Raw genomic sequence first — 27,169 nt, 5'->3', positions numbered from 1 at the left:
AATTTTTACACATAATGTCTAACAAAGTTAACACATCACTTGAAAAATACACCTTACAGTAGTCAAACCTATTTTTACATCCTCCCTCTACCCACACGTTTTTAGCAAAACTGTATTCATCGGGGGTGCACCTACGATCGTGTAGACTGTCGTAAAATGAATTAATCAGGGGAACAGCTTCTTTATCGAATTTTGATGTGTAGCTGTGAGCAAGAATAGGATATACGCCTTGGAACATCAAACAACCTTATAAATCCCTCGGGACTCGCCGCGTGCGCAGGGGGGAACTGTTGCTACTTATTATGTTTTTCCTTGCTTGAACTAGGTCACGCAATGTTTTAGGGAAAAAACTGTAATTCCCGCCGTCGTAAATTTTATTCGTTTAACTAACAGCGTCTACGAAAAATTTTCACATAAATTCCAAAACAAGCAACTTTTCCGATGATTTAGGAATGATTTTGTAGGAAAAGCTGTCTATCACCCATGCATCATCCATTGTTCCATTTCTTTGAAGATCTGCCATTGCTGGTATCAAATACTTTCGATTGTAGTTAGAGTTATGTATAAGCACCGGGAGAAAGAGTTGTTGTTTCATTTTTTACTTACATGAATTGTGAGCTAACCCCCGAAAGCTACTTCTTCCCGTTGAATTGGGATCAATAAGGTGATTATGACCCTGGACCGCGTCTTTTGGGGCAAGAGGGTTTCTAAAAAACCAAAAAATCGTCCCCTTTTCTAGTGCTAGTTGCTCCTTATCTGATAATGACATTGGGTAGTTGGTGTGACGAAATCGTGAAGATGCACCGTTTGCTGTTTTTATTAAAGATACCAATATCTTTTCCAAACTATACTGCATAACAAAAGCCAAAAAAAACTCTACCAATAGCATTTTATTAAGGGACTCATATAAAGCAGATGAGTTGGAAAACGATGAGCGTTTGGGTCCCATGGTTGTTTAGTCTGGAATCGAACGCCGTATCCGTTTATATAGACTAATAATTTGGAGGCATTACATGAGACTGCAGCAGAAACCTTTAGAAATTTTTAAATTTTAAAGTATCTTTGCCTTCTGCCAGCATTTCTATTCTTTGATTGCCATGAATTTTGCAATATCTCATGTGATCCGAGAATGCTCGCTCAGATGTGAATGGGGAAAGGCACATGGGGCAATAGTGATGTTCCCCTTTCTGAACGCCTTGGGATAAGAGTTGACTTATTGCTGTAACGGAGAAAAATTGACAATAGGAATTTACATCTTTTGGGGGCTCGTAAATAACCCAAATTCAATTTTTAACATGATCTACCAACGATTTCCTCAATGAATATAAAACCCTTTTATTATTTGGTTTCTCTCCACCATTTACAAATTCCGTGTCGTAATGGAAAACAACCATCCGCAACCCAAGATTTTCATTTACTTTCTCTATTATGGTTATTCCTTTCAAGGAGACCGGATACTTCCCCTCTAAACAATCAAAATTTACTTTAGGGAAATTTTCACCACCGTTACGCGCAAGTCTGTCGAGATTTTTCATTGTTGATTCATCATTCAATGTCTTATGGGCTTCAACTAAAAATGTATACTTAAAACATGGAAGCGCTGTGTCAAAATTGAGTCCCTGAACTCCCCCTGTAGCCGAAAAGTCTGGGTGGCATTTTATTCGTTAACTACCCGCCCCTCTTAAACTAAAGTTTTTTTTTTAATCTACTAAGATTCAGATCTATTTGTTCAATGTATAAAATTGTGGACCCACTTCCCCTCTCGTTAAACGTGTCCAAAGTTGATATTAATTATATTAACCCAGTTGAAAAAGTTACCCTCAAATTCATTTAGACCAGAGTAAAAAGTTTGGTTGCCAGTTGAAAAATGAAAATAAAAAAGGGGGATGTCCCCCTTTTTACAAAAGGGGACATCCCCAGATGTCCCCTTTTGTAAATACAGTTTTTGATTTACCGATGCTTTAATCCCTCCTGACACCCCCCCCCCCCAATTCTGAAAATGAAACTCAATAAGTGCTCGAATTTGGTCGATGTAGGTATGAAGAAAATTTACAGGGTCTGTTAAAATAACACCCCCGTCAACCACGTTTTCCTCGGGGGGGGGGGGGGGGGTTAAAATCTACCCTATGTGTTTGCATGTGACCTAGAGCAGACTCTAACAAATAAAATTCACGTAGTTCCGGGGACGTGACACTATTTTCATGTCCTGCACCTATTTGCACAGGATCCAATTCACTAATTATAAATTAATCGTCAAAAGTGTCCCCAGAAACATTAGGTCCAACAATTTGCATAAGGCTATCCATTTCTTCAGTTGTAAATTGAAAATTCAGGGGGGTACTAAATCACGTACCTTCACTAACATCATTCGGCGAGAGGGGACAATTGCCCATGATATTCTGAAGTCCTGGGCCAGGGAATGCAGTTGTTTTCGTAGCTTCCCCCTGAAACTAGAAAATGAATGTATTGAGTTTTTTCTTTGACGAAAGTTTTATCACATTTATAGCACACTGTTTTTTTTCTTAGTCGGATTTATCAAACAATTTTTTTTAGGAAAGTTTTATCACAATTATAAAACACTATTTTTTTCTTAGTCAGATTTATCAAACAATTTTTTTTCTTTGAGGAAAGTTTTATCACAATTATAGCACACTATTTTTTTCTTAGTTTTATTTATCAAACAATTTTTTTCTTAAGTGGATTCGTATTTATCAAACAAATGCATAATGAATTACAATTTTGTTTTGCTTATAGCATTATTTACAAAACAAATGCATAATAAATTACAAATTTTGTTAATAACACACACGCACACACACACACACACACACACACAGCCACACGCAACAAAATAGTGAAAATTATTACGTTGTTATTGAATTTACAATATTCATTTTACTATCTCAATGAATTATCGAGTAGACAGAAAAATAAACAGCGCATGCACCGCTACACACACACACACACACACACACACACACACACACACACACACACACACACACACACACACACACACACACACACACACACACACACACACACACACACACACACACACACACACACACACACACACACACACACACACACACACACACACACACACACACACACACACACACACACACACACACACACACACACACATAAACATACATGCACGCACACATACACACGCATATACACACACACACTTACACACACACACTCACACACACACACACACACACACACACACACACACACACACACACACACACACACACACACACAAAAACACAAACAAAAACACAACCACACACACACAAACACAAACAAAAAACAACAAAACAAAAAACACAAACAAACAAAAAAAAACAATCACAAAAAAACACACAAAAACAAACAAACACACAAACACACACACACACACACACACATGCATAATAAATTACGATTTTTTTCTTATAGCATTATTTACAAAACAAATGCATAATAAATTACAAATTTTGTTAATAACATACACGCACACACACACACACACGTACATGTTCACACACACATGTGCACGCACACACACATGCACACACACTCACACACACACAGAGACACACACACACTAAAACACACACACACACACACACACACACACACACGTATACGCGCACACGTTCACACACACACATACACATGCGAGCACACGCTTATACACATCGCTACGTTTGACTAATAGCAATAAAATATGGTAAAAAAAATCAAGTCAATAATTGTCTTAATAGCTCATTAAAAAAATTGACTTGTTTCCCTACAAATCTAGTCATCCATAAAAAATAGCGATCAGATTCCTTTTCCTACAAATCTACTCGTTTAGAAATCTACTATTTGTAATAGCAATAACGTAAAGTACATTAGGTAAAAAATACATACCTTTCCAAATTCAGACTGTACTTGTGTGTCGGATGGGGTGGTGATGTCCGTTTCTTGCATAGATGAGTCAGCGGGGTTCACCATCCTGTGAGCACTCGCCCATTCTCTTTTAGGTTTTTGACCAGACTGTATTCGCGGGGCTCCCGATGGGCCAGTTATCTCCACTTGTTGCATTGGAGTAATGCCATTAGCCTTAGCCTTCTTTTGAGGAGGAGAGTAATTGTAGGAATTTTCCTCCTTAAAAAGAAGACACAATTTACTATGGAAAAAACGATTCCCCTTTTTTACAGAAGAAAAAACTAATATGCACAAAGAATTCCCCCCTCCCTCCTCCCTTACTTTCCATGCGATGAAATAGTTTGTTTTTTCACATCGTAAAACCCTCTTAAGCATGGAATACAATTTCTCTCTTTGTCAAGGAACACCCTTGTTGCTATTCTATAAACATGTGTCGTTAATTTATGATAACAGGAACATGCGAAATTTCATCCCAAAACTGTCCCTTCCTTTTTAACACAGAAGCTTCCATTTAAACAGATAAAGAAAACACATTTTAATTAGAATGAATGAAGAAACTGACTCATTTTTGTAGAAAATAACTAAAACTACAGAATCATGCTCGTAGACAGAGAAGTGGGGGATGGGTTTTTGTTAACATAATAGAAAAAAGAGCGTACTTTGCGTTTTCTAACGAGTATGCTTATACTATTGTATGGGTTTGTATTTTTGAGGGGGAGGGGGGCTAAGTCCCCCTGAAATTTGAATTTACTGGTAAAATGATTTTTATTTGGAAATAAATTAAGAAATTCAGTAATCTGTACTCACATTGAAAATTGTACTTCATTGCTCCAAAGGTAATAATATTTGGTGTATTATCTAGAATAAATCAAATCATAATGAAAATTAAATCGTTTGGTATTAACATTTTAAACAAAATTTCAAGGGCAAATAAAAAACTCCTTTTTTATAACCAATCACCACTCGACTTATCGTATATTGAGCAAGCACCAATGTCTCTGATTGGTTCTTAAAAAATGGATGTTGGCTCGAAAAACAGTCCGGTTGAAAAAACTTGGAGTTGAAACAAACTTGTGTGGGGAATCCCCGTTCATACTGCTATCTTTTTCGTGATGTTTAGGAACCAGAGGGGAATCCCCGTTCGTTTGGAAAGGTATCAACGGGGCATAAGTATATAGCACGTAGTTTCATAACGTGTTTAATCACGTGTAGAGGTCCCATAGAATAACAATGGAAGGAACATAGTGCTATAGAATAGCATGGGAGGGAACATAAACCCTTAGAATAGCATGGGAAGGAACATAAGCCCTTATAATAGCATAGGAAGGAACATAAGCCCTTATAATAGCATAGGAAGGAACATAAGCCCTTATAATAGCATAGAAAGGAACATAAACCCTTAGAATAGCATGGGAGGGAACATAAACCCTTAGAATAGCATAGGAAGAAACATAAGCCCTTATAATAGCATAGGAAGGAACATAAGCCCTTATAATAGCATAGGAAGGAACATAATCCACCCAAATCCATAAGTACATGCTCTGGAAAGACGCCAAGGAAAATAAGGCAAGCAAATCCATAAGTACATGCTTTGGAAATGTTTTTCCTATGTTTTTCCCTGCAAGCAAATAGCATGGTCCTATAGCTGCAAGCAAATAGCATGGTAATTCCTATACCTGCAAGCAAATAGCATGTTCCTATAGCTGCAAGCAAATATCATGGGAATTCCTAAACCTGCAAGCAAATAGCATGGTCCTATAGCTGCAAGCAAATAGCATGGTAATTCCTATACCTGCAAGCAAATAGCATGGTCCGATAGCTGCAAGCAAATATCATGGTAATTCCTATACCTGCAAGCAAATAGCATGGTGCTATAGCTGCAAGCAAATAGCATGGTAATTCCTATACCTGCAAGCAAATAGCATGGTCCTATAGCTGAAAGCAAATAGCATGGTAATTCCGATACCTGAAAGAAAATAGCATGGTCCTATAGCTGCAAGCAAATAGCATGGTAATTCCTATACCTGCAAGCAAATAGCATGGTCCGATAGCTGCAAGCAAATATCATGGGAATTCCTATACCTGCAAACAAAGAGCATGGTCCTATAGCTGCAAGCAAATAGCATGGGAATTCCTATACCTGCAAGCAAATAGCATAGTCCTATAGCTGAAAGCAAATAGCATGGGAATTCCTATACCTGCAAGTAAATTCCATAGATACACCCTACTAACTACAAGTAGTCCCAACACGATAGCTGCTACACAAAAAACTAGTCTTTCCACTACTAATATTACCAAGCCTACTTCTGTCATGACTTTCATACCCCAACAATCCTACAGAGGTGCCTTTACAAAAACTGGTTTTATTTAGATATTAAATAAAAAAAAAAGTTTTTTTAACTGAAACTAACGAACGACATTAAAACTTAAAACGAACAGAAATTATTCCGTATATGAAAGGGGCTGTCCCCTCCTCAACACCTCGCTCTTTACGCTAAAGTTTTTTTATTGTTTTAAAAAATAAAGTTCTGAGACAGATAAAACTTTAGCGTAAAGAGCGAGCCGTTGAGGAGGGGACCGCCCCTTTCATATATGGAATAATTTCTGTTCCTTTAAAGTTTTAATGTCGCTCCTTACTTTCAGTTAAAAAAACATGTTTTTTTTATTCAATTTCAGAAAGTTTTTGAATTAATGCAGCTTTGATTTTGGCTCACCGTACATGAATAATTAAAACGAATATCGCATATTAATTTTCCTTTTTTTGGCTAAATGGCTTTCTCGAAATTTTGTTCTGATGTAACTTACGAAATAACTTAAGTAAAGAATTTCTATATTCGTATGTTTTTTTTAAGTATATTAGGGAGTTCTCCCCCTAGTCAATACCTCGCTCTTTACGCTAAAGTTCGAATTTTGTTCGAATCAAAAACCCCTGAATCACAAAGGCCGGTTAATTAGAATAGATAGTTCTTTTGAAAGCACTAAAAAAAACTTTAGCGTAAAGAGCGAGGTATTGACTAGGGAGTGAACCCTTCTCATATACATAATCATTTCTGTTCGTTCTAAGTTTTAATGTTGCTCCTTACTTTCAGTTGAAAAAAACTTGTTTTTTATTTAATTTCTGATTGTTTTTTAAATAATGGGCTGGGCTGGTCTTTAGCGTAAAGAGCGAGGTATTGACTAGGGAGTGAAACCTTCTCATATACATAATCATTTCTGTTCGTTTTAAGTTTTAATGTTGCTCCTTACTTTCAGTTGAAAAAAACTTTATTTAATTTCTTCGTTTTTTATTTAATTTCTGATCGTTTTTTAAATAATGCTGGGAAACCTGGCTCCCCCTTCATAGAAATGTCCCTTCTCCCAAGGAAACATCCTCCATGGAAAGATTCTTCCCAATAAACCTTACTCAGACCCCCCCCCCCCCACCAGAAAAAAATTCCTCCTGAAAACGCCTGTATACTTCCCAATAACCAATACTATGTGTAAACAATGGGGAAAGTTTATAACTTACAGCTCTTCTCCCGGGATCTGTGGGGGATGAAGTCATCCTCAAAGACATATTAATTAGATTTTCGACTATGCTGAACAAAATGGATATCTCAAAATTTTGATTGAGTGACTTCGGGAAAAAAATGAGCGCGGGAGAGGGCCCAGTTGCCCTCCAACTTTTTTGGTCACTTAAAAAGGGCACTAGAACTCTTAATTTCCGTTCAAATAAGCCCTCTCACGATATTTTAGGAATACTGGATCAATACGATCACCCCTGGAAAAAAAAAACAAAAAAAAAAAAATAAACACGCATCCGTGATCTTTCTTCTGGCAAAAAATACAAAATTCCACATTTTTGCAGATAGGAGCTTGAAACCTCTATAGTAGGGTTCTCTGATACGCTGAATCTGATGGTGTGATTTTCATTTAAGTTCCATGACTTGTAGGGGTTTTCCCCCCTTTTTTCGAAAACAAGGTAAATTTACTCAAGCGCGTAACTTTTGATGGGTATGACTAAACTTGATTAAATTTATATACTTTAAATAAGCACAAAAATCTGATGCTTTTGATGTATCTATTGGTATCAAAATTCCGTTTTTTAGTGTTTCGGCTACTATTGAGCCGGGTTGCTCCTTACTTACAGTTCGTTACCACGAACTGGTTGACAGGAATTATCCATGGAAGGAATATAGTCGTTCAGGAATAGTCGTAGTAGGAGGATTCAATGTAAGAAAATTGAGAATACGAGTATGTTAATATCAGTCATAGTGGGAGAAATCTTTGTAGAAGTACTTTTACTTTTGATAAAGGTGGCCACGGTAAGAGAAATAAAAAAGGGGTACTCATGGCAAAATCAAACAAGATATGAGTAGTGAAAATAGAAGCAATACTCCGTGGAAAAACTGCTCCTAATGGTAGTAGCATCAATAGAAGTGGCAGCAGTCGTGATAACAGCAATAGACTTCCTGCTATGGCCACTTCCATCGAAGCAACTGCTACCACTATTATAGCTATTATTATCAGCTCTTGACTCGTTCCATCACCAGTCTTGTACATGAAGGCAAGCCACGTCTCTCTTGAATTACAATCAGTTACAGATAAGTAAACTACCGTTGTATGACCAATTGAAATAACTATTTCCAGATCAGTTACATAATTCATCATTATCAAATTAATTAAATGACATTGAATCTCAAGTATTAGTCATCGGATTTCATATAAAAAAAACACTTGGATTCAAACAAGATATAAAGAACGGGGGAATTCCCCCCTCTATGATTTTAACCTTAGATTAATTGAAAAGTCATTACGATACAATAAAGCAGCTAAAAATTCCCTTTTAGATTACCAAAAAGTATGATTTTCGAGCATTTGTTCTCAAATATTAATTAAAAAACTTTTTTCACAAAATAAGTTTTTCAAAAAAAAAAGTGAAGAACTCCATTAAACCAAAAAAGAACAAAAATAGAATCTTATAATCCACCAAGCACACAACTGCCACAAATCAGTATCAGTAAATAAATGAAACCCAAAACGAACAGAAATTAAAAGAAATAACAGTCAAACTCAAAAGAAGCAGAAATTAATATGAATTGTGTTCGAAACCCCTATGCTTTCTAAAAGCCAGAACATAGTTTGTACTTTACTGAAAAAATTCTGTTAAATGTTTTCACTTTTCTAACTTTAAGAAATCAAAAATTAATTAAGATTTTAAGGAATAAATATGAGCATATGCATATTAAACTGACATTGCACGTTCATTTGAATTTTTTTTTCAGTAAAGTACAAATTATATTCGGGCTTTTAGAAAGCATAAGGATTTTGAACCTTACTCATATTAATTTCTGCTCGTTTTGAGTTTGATTGTTATTTATTTTAATTTCTGTTTGTTTTGGGTTTCATTTGTTTATTGATACTGATTTGTGGAAACTGTATGCTTGGTAGATTATTTGATTCTATTTTTATTAGTTTTTGATTTAATGGAGTTCTCTACTTTTTTTGAAAAACTGATTTTGTGGAAAAAGCTTTTCCACAAATCAGTCCCTCCTAAACCCATTTTACAAGTTGAAGTACCCAACTTTTTCACCCAAAACTATACTTCACAGCTTTTTGAATGCCCACAACACCAAGAAATACTTTTCAAAGGTATTTCAGAACAAGTTATTTTCTTAATGTCCTTCGTAAACCCATTTTACAAATAGAAGTTCCCAACCATTTCACCCGTAACTATGCTTTACAGGTTTTTGAATCCCATATAATCAAGTAATACTTTTCAAGGAAAGATAAGAACAACTTCCGTTCTTAATGTCCCTCCTAAATACATTTTGCAAGTTAAAGTACCCATTCTTTTCACCCACAACTTTAGTTTACATATTTTTGAATGCTCTAACACCTATCAGTACTTTTCAAAAGCAACTTCATAACAAGTTCATGTCTTAATATCCATCCAAAACCCTTTTAACAAGTTGAAGTACCCATCTTCTTTCACAAAACCTTATTATTCACTTTTTTTCTTAATGTCCACTCTAAACCCATTTTATAAGTTTAAGTACCCAACTTTTTCCCTCGCAACTATATTTCACTGCTTTTTAAATGCCCCAGACACCAAGCAGTACTTATCTAAAGACATTTCAGATCAATTTCTTTTCTTATTTTTCTTCCTAAACCCATTTTAAAAGTTGAGATAACCCTCCTTTTCACCACAATGTTACTTTAAAACTTGTGTGAATAACACAATATCCTGTAATTTTCCGATTCAGTTCAGATTTTTTTTTTGTACTCACCAGAATATAAAGGAAATTACCCCTTCCGTTCATATTTTTCTCAGAGATGAAAAAATTTTAAGTAATGTACCAAATTTTTTATTATATGATGTAAAGTTCAAGTTATCTTCTGAATTTTATTAAAGAACTTACATTTCAATTCTAATTTCTCCAAAGAAAATAAAAATTTTCCATTTCAGTTCTTAATTTAACAAAGACAAAAGGAAATTTAAAGTTCTATTTGAAATTTCTCAATGAATTGAAGAAAAGATTAAGCTCTCTTCTGAATTTTCTCAATGAAAAATATATTGGTTTTTGATCAACTCTACTTTTCTTAATCATACAAAAAGGTTCTACTTCACTTCAGAAGTATCCCCAAAGACATACATTTTAAATTTTCCTCCAAATTTTTTGTGTATGATAGAAAAACTTCACATTAATCATGAATATTTCTCTATGAAGATAGGGAGCTAATTTTCTCACTGATGCGAAAAAAATTTCAAGTTCTTTTCCTAACTATCCATATGAGATGGAATAAGTTACAGATCAATTTTATTTTTCAAGAAAAATAAAAATGATCCACTTCTGTTCAGACTTTTCTCAAAGAAATGGAAAAATTTCAAAATACTTTTCTAAATTTTTAATAGAAGATGGAGAAATTTTTATATTGATCATAAAAAGTTAAATCAAGTTTGAATTATATTAAATAACTTAAAGTTCAATTCTAATTTCGCCAGAGAAAAATAAAAATCTTCCACTTCATTTAGTAATTTCACAAATACACAAAGAAATTTAGAGTTCTCTTCTGAATTATCTTAGAAAAAAGAAAAAAGATATAGTTCAATCCTAGTTTTTTTCAAAGAGAATAAGAAATCTACAAAACGCATTCAGAGTGAGAGAGAAATACACCGTCGACCGGGGGGTATTGTCCGGCGAGAAGGTGTAGCTTCTATTAGGTTAGATTCGATTAAATTAGGTTAGACTAGAGTAATTTTTGTAAGATTAAGCTAGGTTGAAGCAGGTTAAGTGGGCTAGGTTAGCTAGCTAGCTGGGACTCCATGTTTAAGTTAGGTTAGGTTAGGCTAGATTAAGTTATGTTAGGTTAGGTTAAGTTAGGTTAGGTTAGCCTACGTACGCATCTGAACTGAAGTGGAACCTTTTTATATTATTAGGAAAAATAGAATTGATCAAAAACTAATTTCGTTTTCATTGAGAAAATTCAGAAGAGAGCTTGAACTTTTCTTCACTTCATTGAGAAATTTCAAATAGAACTTTAAATTTCCTTTTGTCTTTGTGAAATTAAGAACTGAAATGGAAGATTTTTATTTTCTTTGGAGAAATTAGAATTGAACTGTAAGTTCTTTAATAAAATTCAGAAGATAACTTGAAGTTTCCATTTTCTAAGGAACAATTTGGAACTGTATTTTAAGTTTGGTCATCTCTTTGAGAAAAATTTGAACCGAAGTGGAGACTTGCATGATATGCTCACGTGCACACAAAAAAGTCTGAAACGAAGTGTAAACTTGGATAATATTGTGGTATGCACACATGTTGTAAAGAAAAATTGTGGTGAAAAGGATAGGTACCTCAACTTGTAAAATGGGTTTAGGAGGAAAAATAAGAAAAGAAATTGTTCATAAATGCCTTTTGAAAAGTACTGCTTGTTGTTGTGGGCATTTAAAAAGAAGTGAAATATAGTTGTGGGGGAAAAACTTGTGTACTTCAACTTATAAAATGGGTTTAGGGTTGAAATTAAGAAAAAAATTGTAAAGTAAAGTTTTGTGAAGGAAGATGGATACATTAACCTGTAAAAAGGATTGTAGAGGGACATTAAGACACGAAATTGCTGTGAAGTGGCTTTTGAAAAGTATCGATAAGGTGTTGGAGCCTTAAAAAAGATGTAATGTATAGTTGCGGGTCAAATGATTGGGTATTTCAACTTGTAGAATGTGCCTAGGACTGACATTAAGAAAGGAACTTGTTCTGAACTGTCTTTGAAACGTATTGCTTGATGATGTGGCATTCAAAAAGCTGTAAAGCATAGTTGCCGGTGAAATGGTTGGGAACTTCAACTTGTAAAATGGGTTTAGGAAGGACATTAAGAAAATAACTTGTTAAGAAATACCTTTAAAAAATATTGCTTTGTGTTGTGGGCATTCAAAAATCTGTGAAATATAGTTTTAAGTGAAAAAGTTGGGTACTTCAACTTGTAAAATGGGTTTAGGAGGAATATTAAGAAAAAAAGTCGTAAATTAATGCTCTGGTAAAAAGGATAAGTACTTAAACCTGTAAAATTGGTTTTAGAGGGACATTAGGAGAGGACGTTGTTGTTCAATGCCTTTTGAAAAGTATTTATTGCTATTGGTTAAAAGGAATTTCTACTTCAACTTGTAAAATGGGTTAAGAAAGGAAATTAAGAAAAGAACTTGTTCTGAAACGCTTTTGAAAAGTAATGCTTGATGTTGGGTTATTCGAAAAGCCTTATAGTAGAGTTGTGAGGAAATAGATGGGTACTTCAATTTGTAAAGTTGATTTAGGACGGTCACTAAGAAAAGAACTTGTTCTGAAACGTATTTTGAAAAGTATTGCTTGATGTTGAAGTATTCAAAAAGCTTTAAAGTAAAGTTGTTGGTGAAAAGGATGGTTACTTCAACTTATAAAATTGTTTTAGGATGAACATTAAGAAAAAAACATGCTTTGACATGCCATTGATAAGTATTGCTTGATGTTTATGTGTTTAAAAACGTCTTTAATTAAACTAATTGTGCAATAGATAATTAATGGATGTTTTACATTGGGTTTAATAGTAGTATTAGCGAAGAAGGTTACTCTGAAGTGCATTTTTAAAAGTATTGCTTGATCTTGAGGTTGCAAAAAGTCATAAAATAAAGTTGTGTGAAAAAAATATCTACTTCAACTTGTAAAATTGGTTATGAAGGACATCAAGAAAAAAATTGTTCTGAAAAAACATAAAAGAGCCTTTTTGAAAAGTATTGCTCGATGTTGAGTGTGGAAAAAAGTCGTAAAGTAAAGTTGTGGTGAAAAAGACGGGTAATTCAACTTGAAAAATAGGTTAAAAGGGACATTAAGAAAAACTAGTGCTCAAACATCCTTTTTGAAAGGTATATTTTGGTTTTGAGGTATCCAAAAACCTGTAAAGTAAAGTTGTGTGTGAAATTGATGTATGCTTCAAGTTGTAAAATGGTTTTAGGAAGGGATGATAAGAAAAAAACTTGCTCTGAAATGCCTTTTCATAAGTATTTCTTGGTGTTGAGGCATCAAAAAAGCTGTAAAGTAAAGTTGTGAGTTAAAAGGATAGGTCTTCTATGTTGGAAAATGGGTTCAGAAATGATATTATTAAAGAAGTTGCTCTGAAATGCCATTGAAAGGTATTGCTTGGGTTTGGAGCTTTCAAAAATTTTTAAAGTAAAGTTGTGGGTGAAATGGATAGGTACTGCAAGTTTGGAAATGGGCTTAGAAATGGACTTTAAGAAAAGAAATTACTCTGAAATGCCTTTTGAAAAGTATTTCTTGGTGTTGAGGCATCCAAAAAGTTGTAAAATAAAATTGAGGGTGAAAGGGAATGATGCTTCAAGTTGTAAAATGTGTTTCGAATAAACATTAAGAAGAGCTGGTGCTCTGAAATATCTTTTGATTGTTATTTATTTGTGTTGAGGTATCCAAAAAACTGTAAAGTAAAGTTGTGGGTAAAAAGGAAGAATGATTTATCTTATAAAATGGATTTAGACAGGACATGAAGAAGGAATTTGTTCTGAAATTTCTTTTGAAAAGTATTTCTTGTTGTTCAGGTATCCAAACAGCTGGAAAGTATAGTTGCGGGTGAAAAGGTTGGGAACTTCAACGTGTAAAATGGGTTTAGGAAAGACATTAAGAAAATAAATTATTCTTAAATGCCTTTTGAAAATTATTGCTTGGTGTTTTGGGCATTCAAAAAGCTGGGAAGTATAGCTCTGAGTGAAAATGTTGTGTACTTAAACATGTAAATTGGGCTTATGAGGGATATTAAGAGAATAACTTGTTCTGAAATGCCATTTGAAAAGTATTGCATGGTTTTGGAGCATTAAAAAAGCTGTAAAGTAAAGTTGTTGTTGAAAAAGATGAGGAGTTCAATGAGTTAATTGTACTTAGGACGGTCATCGAGAAAAAAAATTGTTTTGAAATGTCTTTGAATAGTAATTTTTGATTTCGGAGAATTCAAAAAAGCTATAGAGTTAAGTTATGTATAAAAACGAAAAAGTTGGGTACTCCAACTTGTAAAATGGGTTTACAATGGAAATTATGAAAAGAAATTGTTCTAAAATGTCTTTGAAAAGTATTGCTTGGAGTTGGAACCTTCAAGAGCCGTAAAGTAAAGTTGTGGGTGAAAAGATTTGATGCTTCTACTAATCAAATGGGTATAGGAGAAATTTTAAGAGAGAAACTTGCTCTTAAATTACTTTTGTAAAGTATTACCTGGTGTTGAGGTATCCAAAAACTTGTGAAGTAAAGCTGTTAGTGAAAAGCGCTGGCACTTCATGCAGGAAATTGGGTTGAGAAGGGACATTAAGAAAATAACTTGCTCTGATATGCCTTTGGAACTGAATTTCTTTGTTTTGAGTCATCCAAAAAGCTCTAAAGTAAAACTTTGAGGGAAAGGGATGGATGCTTGAAATTTTAAAATTGGTTTAGGAGGTACACTAAGAAAGGAACTTTCTCTGAAATGCCCTTTGAAAGTTATTGCTTGGTATTGAGATATCCAAACAGCTGTAAAGTAAAGTTGTGAGTGAAAAGGTCGGGGATTTAAACTTGTAAGATTATTTCAGACGTGTAATTATGAGATATCCTTGCTGTGAAATGCCTGTTTATAGGTATTTTAAGCTTTGAGGCATACAAAAAGTCGTAGAGTACAGTGTTGTGAGAAAAGCATGGATGCTTAAACTTGGAAAATGGTCTTAAAAGTGACCTTAAGAAAAAATGAAATGACTTTTCAAACGTATTTCTTGCTGTTGTGATATCCAGAAATCTGTAAAGTAAAGTTGTGGGTGAAAAGGAAGGATGCTTCAACTTGTAAAATGAGATTAGAAGAGACATTAAGAAAGGATCTTTCTCTGAAATGTCTTTTGAAAAGTATTTCTTTTTATTGAGATATCCAAAAAGCTGTAAAGTAAAGTTGTAGGTGAAAAGTATTGGTACTTCAACTTGTAAAATGGGTCTATGAATGACATTAAGAAAAAAACTTGGTCTGAAATGTCTTCTGAAAATTATTTCTTGGTGTTGGGATATCCAAAAGACTGTAATGAAAAGTTGTGGGTGAAAAAGATAAGTTCTTCAAGCTGCAAAAAAGGTTTAGAAGGGACAGTAAGAAAATATCTTGTTCTGAAATGCCCTTTGAAAAGTATTTCTTGGTTTTGGGGCATTCAAAAGGCTGAACAGTAAAGTTGTTGGTGAAAAGTACGGGTACTTCGACTCGTAAAATGGGTTTAGGAGGGGCATTAATAAATGAACTGATTGTGAAATGCATTGACAAGTATTGCTTGGTTTTTTGGAATTCAAGAGCTGTAAAGTAATGTTGTCTATGAAAAGGATGGGTACTTCAACTTATAAAATGGGTTTACGAAGGACATTAAGAAAGGAACTGGTTCTGTAATAACGTTTAAAAAGTATTTCTTAGTCTTGGGGCATTCAAAGTCTTTAAAGTAAAGATGTTGGTGAACAGAATGGGTTCTTCAACTTGTGAAATGTGCTTAGGAATGACATTAAGAAATAAACTGGTTCTGAAATGTTATTTGTAAAGTTTTTATGGGTGTTAGTGCATTCAAAGGTTGTAAAGTAAAATTGTAGGGGAAAAGGATAGGTACTTCAAGTTGTAAACTGGGTCTAGGAGGGACGTTAAGAAAAGAACTTGTTCTGAAATGACTTTTGAAATGCATTGCATGGTGTTTTGGTCTTCAAGAACTGTACAGTAACATTTTGGGTTAAAATTGTGGGTACTTAAACTTGTAAAATTAGATTGGGAGGAAGGTTAAGAAAAGAACTGGTTCTTAAATGCGATTTTAAAAGTAGTGCTTGGTGTTGGGTCATTCAAAAGCTTTAAAGTAAAGTAGTGGGTGAGAAGGATAGGTAGTCCAAGTTGTAAAATAGGTTTAAAAGGGACATTAAGAAAATGACTTGTTCTGAAATGCCTTTTGAAAAGTATTGCTTGGAGTTAGGGCATTCAAAAAGCTGTAAAGTAAAGTTGTGGGTGAAAAGTATGGGAACTTCAACTTGTAAAATGAGTTTGAGAGGTACGTAAAGAGATGGGCTGGTTCTGAAATTCCATTTGAAAAGTTTTGCTTGGTGTTGAAGCATTCAAAAACTGTAAAGTAAAGTTGTGGGTGAGAAGGATGGGTACTTCAATTTGAAAAATAGGTTTAGCAGGGACATTAAGAAAATAAGTTGTTCTGAAATGCCTTTTGAAAAGTATTGCTTGGTGTTGTGGTCTTCAAGAACTGTAAAGTAATGTTGTGGGTGAAAAGGATGGGTACTTCATGTTGTAAAATGGGTTTGAAGGGATATTAAGACAAGAACTTGCTCTGAAATGCCTTTGAAAAGTATTGCATGATGTTGGAGCATTCAAAAAGCAGTATAGTAAGGTTGTGAGTGTAAAGAATGGGTAATTCGATTTTTAAAATGGTTTTAGGAAGGAAATTAAGAAAAGAAGTTGATCTGAAATGGCTTTGAAAAATATGGCTTGATATTGGAGCATTCAAAAATCAGTATAGCAAAGTTGTGGGTGAAAGGGGTGGGTACTTCAACTAGTAAAATGGGTTTAGGATGCACATTAATAAAATAACTTTTTCTTAAAATATAAAAAAAACCAATAAAAATTATAAAAAATTGGGGCCTCAGGGGCGTTGGGGGTCTTTGGGGGGTCTGGGGGGGGCCTTTAGGGCCAGGTGGTCCTTCAGGGACCGGAGGAGGGCCTTTGAGGACTGGGGGAGGGCCTTTGGAGGCCCGGGGAGGGCCTTTGGGGGTCCGGGGGGCCCTTTGGGAGCCTGGGGGACCTTTGAGGACCGGGGGAGGGCCTTTGGGGGCCCGGGGAGGGCGTTTGGGGATCCGGGGGCCCTTTGGGAGCTTGGGGGACCTTTGAGGACCGGGGCTTCCTTCGGGGTTGGGGTAGGGGGATTGGAACCCTTTGGGGTTGGGGTAGGGGGATCGGAACCCTTTGGGGTTGGGGTAGGGGACCTCACGACACTGTTAAAATACAACTTGTGTATTATAACGACCACAGAGTTTCACCCTTAAATTCTCTTCGTAAAATCATCTTTTAAAATGTCTCTAACTGTTTCGCCGAAATAATTCCCTAAAATGGTTAAAACGGTTTCGCCCAAATAATCCCTAAACGTAATTTCAGCATGTTCTTTTTGTCTTGGAATCTCTGCGCTGACACATTTCAAATTATTTGGAAACCCTTACGTGAATCAATCTCTTCATTACTAAGATTGAAACATTCGCTCGGAGACAGTTCTCTTTTGAAACAACATATTAATTCCCCTCTCGTGAATCAATTCTCTTTAGAAAAAACAAATTAATTCCCCTTTAATGTCAATCAATCAATCATGTCATCACCTGTCAGATATTATTGAACTTCGCCTGGAAACATTTTGATTAATGATTGACAGTACCTGTCAGACATTATTAAACTTTGCCCGGAAACAATTTGATTAATGACTGACAGCACAGGTGTTCCAAATTCCCAATCGCTTTAATTAACCACGTGTTCTCCCTAGGGACTCTATGCTCAAATTTGGTGTTAAAAAAAGTTGTAGGTGGCAGCAGGGGTGAGGGGTGGGATCAATAGGGGCCTTTCTACTGCTCTGGTGGTTTGTATCAACCTCAAAAGCCTTGTTATATGATATTTGGACTATTTTGAATAAACAGACTGTCTCAATATATCTATTGGATGCATCTCAGGAAGCACGACGTGTTTGTGTGTGTGTGGGGGAGGGGGATAGCTGCGCTTTGATCACTTTGACTCTTAAAAAGGGCACTAGAACATATGATTACCATTCCAATGAGTCCCCTCCAAAGCATATACGACCACCCTTTTTATAATAACCTTATATGCCTCAAAGGCATAACATACAACGCTTTCCCTGAGAGCTCTAGGTGGGGGGTAGGGTTTATCCCTCACAGACATAATTTCCTATACCTTCAACTACGTTAATTGTTATCTCCAAATTTTTATTTGAGGTCTTAAGGTAATGATGAGCGTAGAGGGGGAAGGGCTATTTTACCTTAAATCACTTTGACTCTTAAATATGGCACTATAACTTCAGATTTCAAATCAAATAAACCCCATCTGATGTTTATACGACCGCCCATTCTATAAAAACCTTATAGGTCCTCATAAAACAACTTACAACCCTATCCCCAGGGCGCTGGGGGGTTGCGTCATCCCTAGAGACATAATAATAATAATAGTTCTTTGGATTATTTTGAAATAAAATCGCTATCTCATTATTTTAATCAGATGCGTTTGGTGAAAGTAGGAGTTGTAGGATAGGGAGGAGGGGGTTAAATGCCGTCCATCACTTTTGATGCTGAAATGGAGCTAGAACTTTCAAATTTTCAACCAAATGAGCCCTTTCTAAAGATAAACAACCATCACTTTTATATACACCTTAAATACCCCCTGGGCATATTTTACAACCTTTGCCCCTAATATCTGGGTTTGTGTTAACCCCAAAATCCTTGTTATATGATATTTAGACTATTTTGGGTAGAATGGCTTTCTTAAAATTGCTATTAGATGCATTTAGGGACAATACGACGTGTGTGTGTGTAGGGGAAGGGGTAGCTACCCTACGATCATTTCTACTCTTCAAAAAAGCACTAGAGCGTTTGATTACCAATCAAATGAGCCCCCTTCGAAATTTATGCGACCACGCTATCTATAAAAACCTTATATGCCCCATGGCATAACTTACAACCCTTGCCCAGAGGGCTGAATTGATTTGTCATCCTCAAAGATATAATTTCCACACCTTCCAACTCCGTTGAACAAACTGGCTCTATCAAAATGGTGAGCGGAAATATTTTGGGAAACGATGGGCGGGGGAGAGGGGGGGGTGATTCTCGCTCCCATTCCTTTCGATTATTAAATAAGGCAATAAATTTCTCAATTTCCAATTAAATGAACCCTTTTTGAAGTTTTTACGACAACACTTACTATAAAAACCTGATATGTCCCATATGCATAACTTACAACCTTAGCCCTGAGGGCTTTGGGGGGGGGGGGTGTAATACTGAAATATATAATTTCCAGAACCTGCGACTTCGTTCAACAAAATGTAGTGTTTGGTTGTGGATTACCTTGTCACAGTTACATTTTCTTGATTTTTCAAAGTTCATTTTGAATTTCTTTCGTTGAAATGCAAGAGTTGGAATATTTCAGCAGTGTTTGGTTGTGGTTTACCTTGTCACAGGTACATTTTCTTGATTTTTAAATGCTCATTTCGAATTTATTTAGTTGAAATGCAAGATTTGGAATATTTCAGTAGTGTTTGGTAGTGGTTTACCTTGTCACAGTTACATTTTCTTGAATTTTCAAAGTTCATTTTGAATTTATTTTGTTTAAATTCAAGAGTTGTAATATTTCAGTTGAGTTAGGTTGTGGTTTAACTTGTCACAGTTACATTTTCTTGATTTTTCAAATTTCATTTTTAAGTTCTTTTGTTGAAATGCAAGAGTTGGAATATTTCAGTAGCGCTTGGTTGTGGTTTACCTTGTCACAGTTACATTTTCTTGATTTTTAAAAGTTCATTTTGAATTTCTTTATTTTAAAAGCAAGAGTTGGAATATTTCAGTAGTGTTTGGCTGTGGTTTACATTGTCAAATTTACATTTTCTTTTTTTTTAAAAGTTCATTTTAATTTCTTTCATATAAATGCAAGAGTTGGAATATTTTAGAAGTGTTTGGTTGTGGTTTACCTTGTCACAGTTAAATTTTCTTGATTTTTCAAAGTTCATTTTGGATTTCTTTCGTTGAAATGCAATAGTTGGACTATTTCAGTAGTGTTTGGTATTGGTTTAAATTGTCAAAGTTAAATTTTATTGATTTTTCAAAGTTCATTTTTAATTTCTTTCTTTGAAATGCAAGAGTTGGACTATTTCAGTAGTGTTTGGTTGTGGTTTACCGTGTCACAGTTACATTTTCTTGATTTTTCAAAGCTCATTTTGAATTTCTTTCGTTGAAAAGCAAGAGTTGGAATATTTCAGTAGTGTTTGCTTGTGGTTTACCTTGTCACAGTTACATTTTCCTGATTATTCAAAGCTGATTTTATTATATTTCGTTGAAATGCAAGAGTTGGAATATTTCAGTAGTGTTTGCTTATGGTTTAACTTTTCACAGTTACATTTTCTTGATTTTTCAAAGTTCATTTAGAATTTATTTAGTTGAAATTCATGAGTTGGAATATTTCAGTTGTGTTTGGTTATGGTTTAACTTGTCAAAGTTAAATTTTCCCGATTTTTCAAAGTTAATTTTTAATTTCTTTCGTTGAAGTGAAAGAGTTGGACTATTTCAGTATTGTTTGGTTATGGTTTAACGTGTCAAAGTTACATTTTCTTGATTTTACAAAGTTCATTTTGAATTTATGTCCTTGAAAAGCTAGAGTTGGAATATTTCAGTTGCATTTGGTTTTGGTTTACATTGACACAGTTACATTTTCTTGATTTTTCAAAGTTAATTTTGAATTGCTTTAGTTGAAACGAAAGATATGGAATATTTCAGTAGTGTTTGATTTTGGTATACCTTATCACAGTAAAATTTTCTTGATTTTTAAATGTTCAGTTTGAATTTCTTTCTTTGAATTTAAAGAGATGGACTATTTCAGTAGTGTTTGGTCGTGGTTTACCTTGTCACAGTTACATTTTCTTGATTTTTCAATGTTAATTTTGAATTTATTTTGTTGAAATGCCAGAGTTTGAATATTTCAGGAGAGTTATGTTGTGGTTTAACTTGTCACAGTTACATTTTCTTGATTTTTCAAAGTTCATTTTTAATTTCTTTATTTGAAATGCAAGAGTTGGTATATTTCAGTAGTGTTTGGTTGTGGTTTACCTTGTCACAGTTACATTTTCTTGATTTTTCAAAGTTCATTTTGAATTTCTTTCGTTGAAAAGCAAGAGTTGGAATATTTCAGTAGTGTTTGGTTGTGGTTTACATTGTCAAATTTACATTTTCTTGATTTTTCAAAGTTCATTTTAATTTCTTTCGTTTTAATTAAATAGGTTGAATAATTAATTAGTTTTTTGTTTTTTGTTTCCTTTCAAAAGTTACTTTTTCATTTTTTTTAAAAGTTAATTTTTAATTTCTTTAGTTGAAATGCAATAGTTGGACTCTTTCAGTTGTGTTTGGTCGTGGTTTACCTTGTCAAAGTTACATTTTCTTGATTTTTCAAAGATATTTTTGAATTTCTTTCTTTGAAATGCAAGAGTTGGACTATTTCAGTAGTGTTTGGTCATGGTTTACCTTGTCACAGTTACATTTTCATGATTTTTCACAGATCTTTTTGTATTTCTTTCGTTGAATTGCAAGAGATGGACTATTTCAGTAGTGTTTGGTTATGGTTTAACTTGTCAAAATTACATTCTCATAATTTTTCAAATTTATTTTTTAAATCTTTCCTTGTAATTAAAGAGTTTGAATATTTCACTTGTGTTTTGTTATGGTTTACCTTGTCACAGTTAGATTTTCTTGATTTTTCAAAGTTCATTTCGAATTTCTTTCGTTGAAATGCAAGAGTTGGAATATTTCAGTGGTGTTTCGATATGGTTTACCTTGTCACAGTTACATTTTCATGATTTTTCAAAGTTCATTTTTAATTTCTTTCGTTGAAGTGCAAGAGTTGGAATATTTCAGTAGCGTTCGGTTGTGGTTTAACTTGTCAAAGTTACATTTTCTTGATTTTTCAAAGTTCATTTTGAATTTCTTTACTTGAATAGCAAGAGGTGGAATATTTCAGTAGCGTTTGGTTTTGGTTTACCTTGTCACAGTTACATTTTCTTGATTTTTCTAAGTTTATTTTTAATTGCTTTTGTTGAAACGCTAGAGATAGAATATTTCAGGAGTGTTTGCTTCTGGTATACCTTGTCAAAGTTACATTTTCTTGATTTTTCAAAGTTCATTTGGAATTTATTTCCTTTAAAAGCAAGAGTTGGATTATTTCAGTAGTGTTTGGTCGTGGTTTAACTTGTCACAGTTACATTGTCTTGATTTTTCAAAGTTTATTTTGAATTCATTTAGTTGAAATTCAAGAGTTGGAATATTTCAGTCGCGTCTGGTTGTGATTTACCTTGTCAAAGTAACATTATCGTTATTTTTCAACGATTATTTTTAATTTATTTAGCTGAAATTCAAGAGTTGTAATATTTAACTAGCCTTTTGTTGTGGTTTACATTGTCAGATACATTTTATTGATTTTTAAAAGTTCATTTTTTAATTTATTTCTTTTAAAATCAAGATTTGGAATATTTAAGTAATGTATTATTGTGGTTTCCATTGTAAAATTTAAATTTTAGTGATTTTTCAATTTTAATGTTAATTTATTTAGTTTTATTTAAAGGGTTGGAATATATCAGCAGTGTTTGGTTGTGGGTTACCTAGGCACATTTACAATTTCTTTATTTTTCAAAGTTAATATTTAATTTCTTTATTTTAAAAGAAAGAGTTGGAATATTTCATTAGTGTTTGCTTGTTGTTTACAATGACACAGTTACATTTTCTTTATTTTTCAATGTTCATTTGAATTTCTGTATTTTTAATTCAATAGTTGGACTATTTCAGTATAGTTAGGTTGTTGTTTACCTTTTCACAGTTAAAGTTTATTGATTTTTCAAATTTTATTTTTACTTTCTATATTTGAAATGAACTCGCTGGACTATTTAATTCGTGTTCGCTTGTGTTTTAACTTGTCAATGTTACATTTTCTTGATTTTTCAAAGTTCATTTTGAATTTATTTCGTTCAAAAGCAAGAGTTGGAATATTTCAGTAGTGTTTGCTTGTGGTTTACATTGTCACAGTTACATTTTCTTGATTTTTCAAAGTTCATTTGAATTTCTTTCATTTAAATGCAAGAGTTGGAATATTTCAGTAGTGTTTGAAAGAAATTCAAAATTAACTTTGAATAATAAATAAAATGAAACTCCGTCATGGTAATCATAAACAAAACACTACTTAAAAATTCAAAATATTTATATTCAACGATAGCAATTCAAAATGAACTTTGAAAAATCAAGAAAATGTAAATGTGACAAGGTAATCCAAAACAAAACGCCACAGAAATATTCCAACTCTTGCATTTCAATGAAAGAAATTCAAAATGAACTTTGAAAAATCAAGAAAATGTAACTGTGACAAGGTAAACCACAACCAAACACTACTGAAATATTCCAACTCTTGCAATTAAATGAAAGAAATTCTAAAAGAACTTTGAAAAATCAGGAAAATGTAACGGTGACACGGTAAACCAAAACCAAACACAACTGAAATAATCCAACTCTTTAATTTCAATGATAGAAATTCTAAAAGAACTTTGAAAAATCAGGAAAATGTAACTTTGACAAGTTGAACCATAACCAAACGCAACTGAAATATTCCAACTCTTGCATTTCAACGAAAGAAATTCTAAATGAACTTTGAAAAATCAAGAAAAAGTAACTGTGACAAGGTGAACCATAACCACACACCACTGAAATAGTCCAACTCTTGCATTTCAATGAAAGAAATTCTAATTTAACTTTTGAAAATCATTATAATTTACCTGTGACAAGGTAAATTGCGACCAAACTCTACCGACATACTCCAACACTTTAAAGTCAAAAAAATAAGTTGAAAATTAAATTTGAATAATAATTAAAATTCCAGTGTGACATTTTAAACCGTAACCAAAAACAACTGATCTAGTACAACTAGTGATATTCAACTACAGAAATTCAAAATAAGCTTTGAAAAATATGTCAAATGTACCTGTGAGATGGTATACCCTAATCAAACACAACTGACAGGGTCCAACTAGAGATAGTAAAAGAAATCAATACGAAATGACCTTAGAAAAATAAAGAAAATTTAACGGTGACATGGTAAACCAAAAGAAAACACTACTGACATATTCCAACTCTTGCATTTCAATGAAAGAAATTCAAAATAAACTTTGAAAAATCAAGAAAATGTAACTTTGACAAGGTAAACCACAATCAACCACTATTGAAATATTCCAACTCTTGCATTTCAATGAAAGAAATACAAATTGAACTTTGAAAAATCAAGAAATTTTAACTGTGACAAGTTAAACCACAACCAAACACTACTGAAATATTCCAACTCATGCATTTCAACAAAGGAAATTCAAAATGAACTTTGAAAAATCAAGAAAATTTAACTGTGACAAGTTAAACCACGACCAAACACTACTGAAATATTCCAACTCTTGCATTTCAATAAAAGAAATTCAAATGTACCTTGTAAAATCAAGAAAATGTAAATTTGACAAGGTAAACCATAACGAAACACTGCTGAAATATTCAAACTATTTCATTTAAAAGAAGTAAATTAAAAATTAACTTTTAAAAATAAATAAAATGTAACTGTGACAAGGTAAACCACAACCAAACACTACTGAAATATTCCAACTCTTTCATGTCAACAAAATAAATAAAAAATTATCGTTGAAAAATCAAGAAAATTTAACTGAGACAAGTTAAACCACAACCAAACACTACTGAAATAATCAAACTATTGCATTTCAACAAATGAAATTAAAAATGAGCTTTTAAAAATCAATAATATTTAAATTTGACAATGTAAACCACAACCTAACTATAGTGAAATTGTCCAAATCTAGCATTTCAAAAAAATAAATTCAAAATGATCTTTTAAAAATCAAGAAAATGTAACTGTGACAAGTTAAACCACGACCAAACACTACTCAAATATTCCAACTCTTGCATTTCAACTAAAGAAATTCAAAATGAACTTTGAAAAATCTAGAAAATGTAACTGTTACAATGTAAACCACAACCAAACATTACTGAAATATTACAACTCTTTCATTTCAAATAAATAAATTCATAATGAACTTTGAAAAATCAAGAAAATGTAACTATGACAAGGTAAACCACAACCCACCGCTACTGAAATATTCCAACTCTTGCATTTCAAAGAAAGACATTCATAATGAACTTTGAAAAATCAATAAATTATACCTGTCACACGAAAAACCACGCGCTACCACTCCGGGGTGGGGCTTTGGGGGCGGGTTAGGGATTTGGGGGGTCGGGGGGGGCCTTGTGGGCGCGGGGTGGGCCTGGGGGGGCGGGGGGTCCATGGGGGGCCCGGTGGAGGGCCTTTGGGGCACAGGGAGGGCCGTGGGGGGGGGGGGGGGCCCGTGCGGCCTGTTGGGGCCTTGGGGCGCCGGGTGGCCCTTGGGGGGCCGGGGGTGGGCCTTGGGGGGGCGGGGGGGCCAGTTGGGAGCCTGGGGGACATTTGGGGACCGTTGGAAGGACTTTGGGACCCCGGTGGTCTTTTGGGAACTCGATGGGCCTTTGGGGGGGGGGCCGGGTATGGCTTTGGGGGGACGGGGTGGGCCTGTGGGGCGCCGGGAGGGCCTTTGGGTGCCTGGGGGCCATTGAGGGACCGGTGAAGGGCCTTTGGGGCACAGGGAGGGCCTTTGGGGGTCTGGGGGGCACTTGAGGACCGATTGATCCTTTGGGAGCCCGGTGGACCTTTGGGGGCCGGATGAGGGCCTTTGGAGGTCCGGGGGGCCAGTGGGGGGCCTGGGCACCAAGGGTAGCCCGGGGGAGGGCCTTTGGATCCTGGTGGGCCGGTGAGAGCTTGGTGGGACGGTAGGGGGACTGGGGATGGCTGGTGAGGGTCTGGAGTGGGTCTTTGGGGCGCCGGTGGTCCAGGGGGAGCTTGGGGGACCGTGGAGTGTCCGGGGGGGCAGGTGGGGGCCTGGGGGACATTTGGGGCCTGGGGATGGCCTTTGGGGGTCTGGGTGGGCCTTTGGGGGACCGGTGGAGGGCCTTTGGGAGTTTGGGGGGCTTTGAGGACCGGGGGCTTCCTTCGGGGTTGGGGTAGGAGGATTGGAACCCTTTGGGGTTGGGGTAGAGGACCTCACAACACTGTTCAAATGAAACTTGTGTATTATAACGACCACAGAGTTTCACCTTTAAATTCTCTTTTAAAATCTCTTCAAAAATCCTCTTTTAGAATGTCTCTATCTGTTTCGCCGAAATAGTTCCATAACCTGTATAAAACGGTTTCGCCCAAATTATCCCTAAACGTAAATTCAGCGTGTTCCATTGTTATTGGCATCTCTGTGCTAACGCATTTCAAATTAATAGGAAACCTGATTCCAGCGCTAAAACATTTCATCACTAAGATGTTTCTTGCCTAATTGTTTCCGTAGCCTTTGGTTATTAATATCCTTTGGAGTTCGACCAAAAGAGTTGTTTCCGAGGCAAAGACATTAATGACTTGGATCTATTCCTGGAGAAATGTTTCTAGGCGAAAATTTTTAAAGTCTGACAGATGATGTCATTGATTGATTGATCTGTCAAGAAAGGGGAATTAATTTGTTGTTTCTAAGGGGAATTAATGATTCACGATAGGTGAATTGAGGTCGACAGCACAGGTGTTCCATGGTCGATGTTGTTGTAAGTGCACGCTCTTAGCGAATGTCAAGGTCGTTGTTGTTGTTGTGAAATTTAGGTCATTGACCCCATTTCTCCCTAGGGAGGCTATGCCCTTATTTGGTGTACTGACAGTATTCTATGCCCATATATGGTGTGGGGTCACGAGCTCATGATAGGGTTCTACTATTGGGTGCGTTTGGGGAAATTGTGGGCGTGAGAAGGGGGGCTATCTCAAAATTTTGATTGAATGTGTTTGGGGAAATGGTGGGATTGGAAGGGGGGTAGTTGCCTTCCAATCCATTTCGACAATTAAAATG

The sequence above is a fragment of the Artemia sp. Qi Xiang Cuo genome, chromosome 3 (genome assembly GCF_049724085.1).
Source record: "Artemia sp. Qi Xiang Cuo chromosome 3, ASM4972408v1, whole genome shotgun sequence".
In the NCBI taxonomy this organism is placed as follows: Eukaryota; Metazoa; Arthropoda; class Branchiopoda; order Anostraca; family Artemiidae; genus Artemia; species Artemia sp. Qi Xiang Cuo.
The sequence above is the reverse complement of the archived record's forward strand: the minus strand, read 5'-3'. Positions refer to the sequence as shown.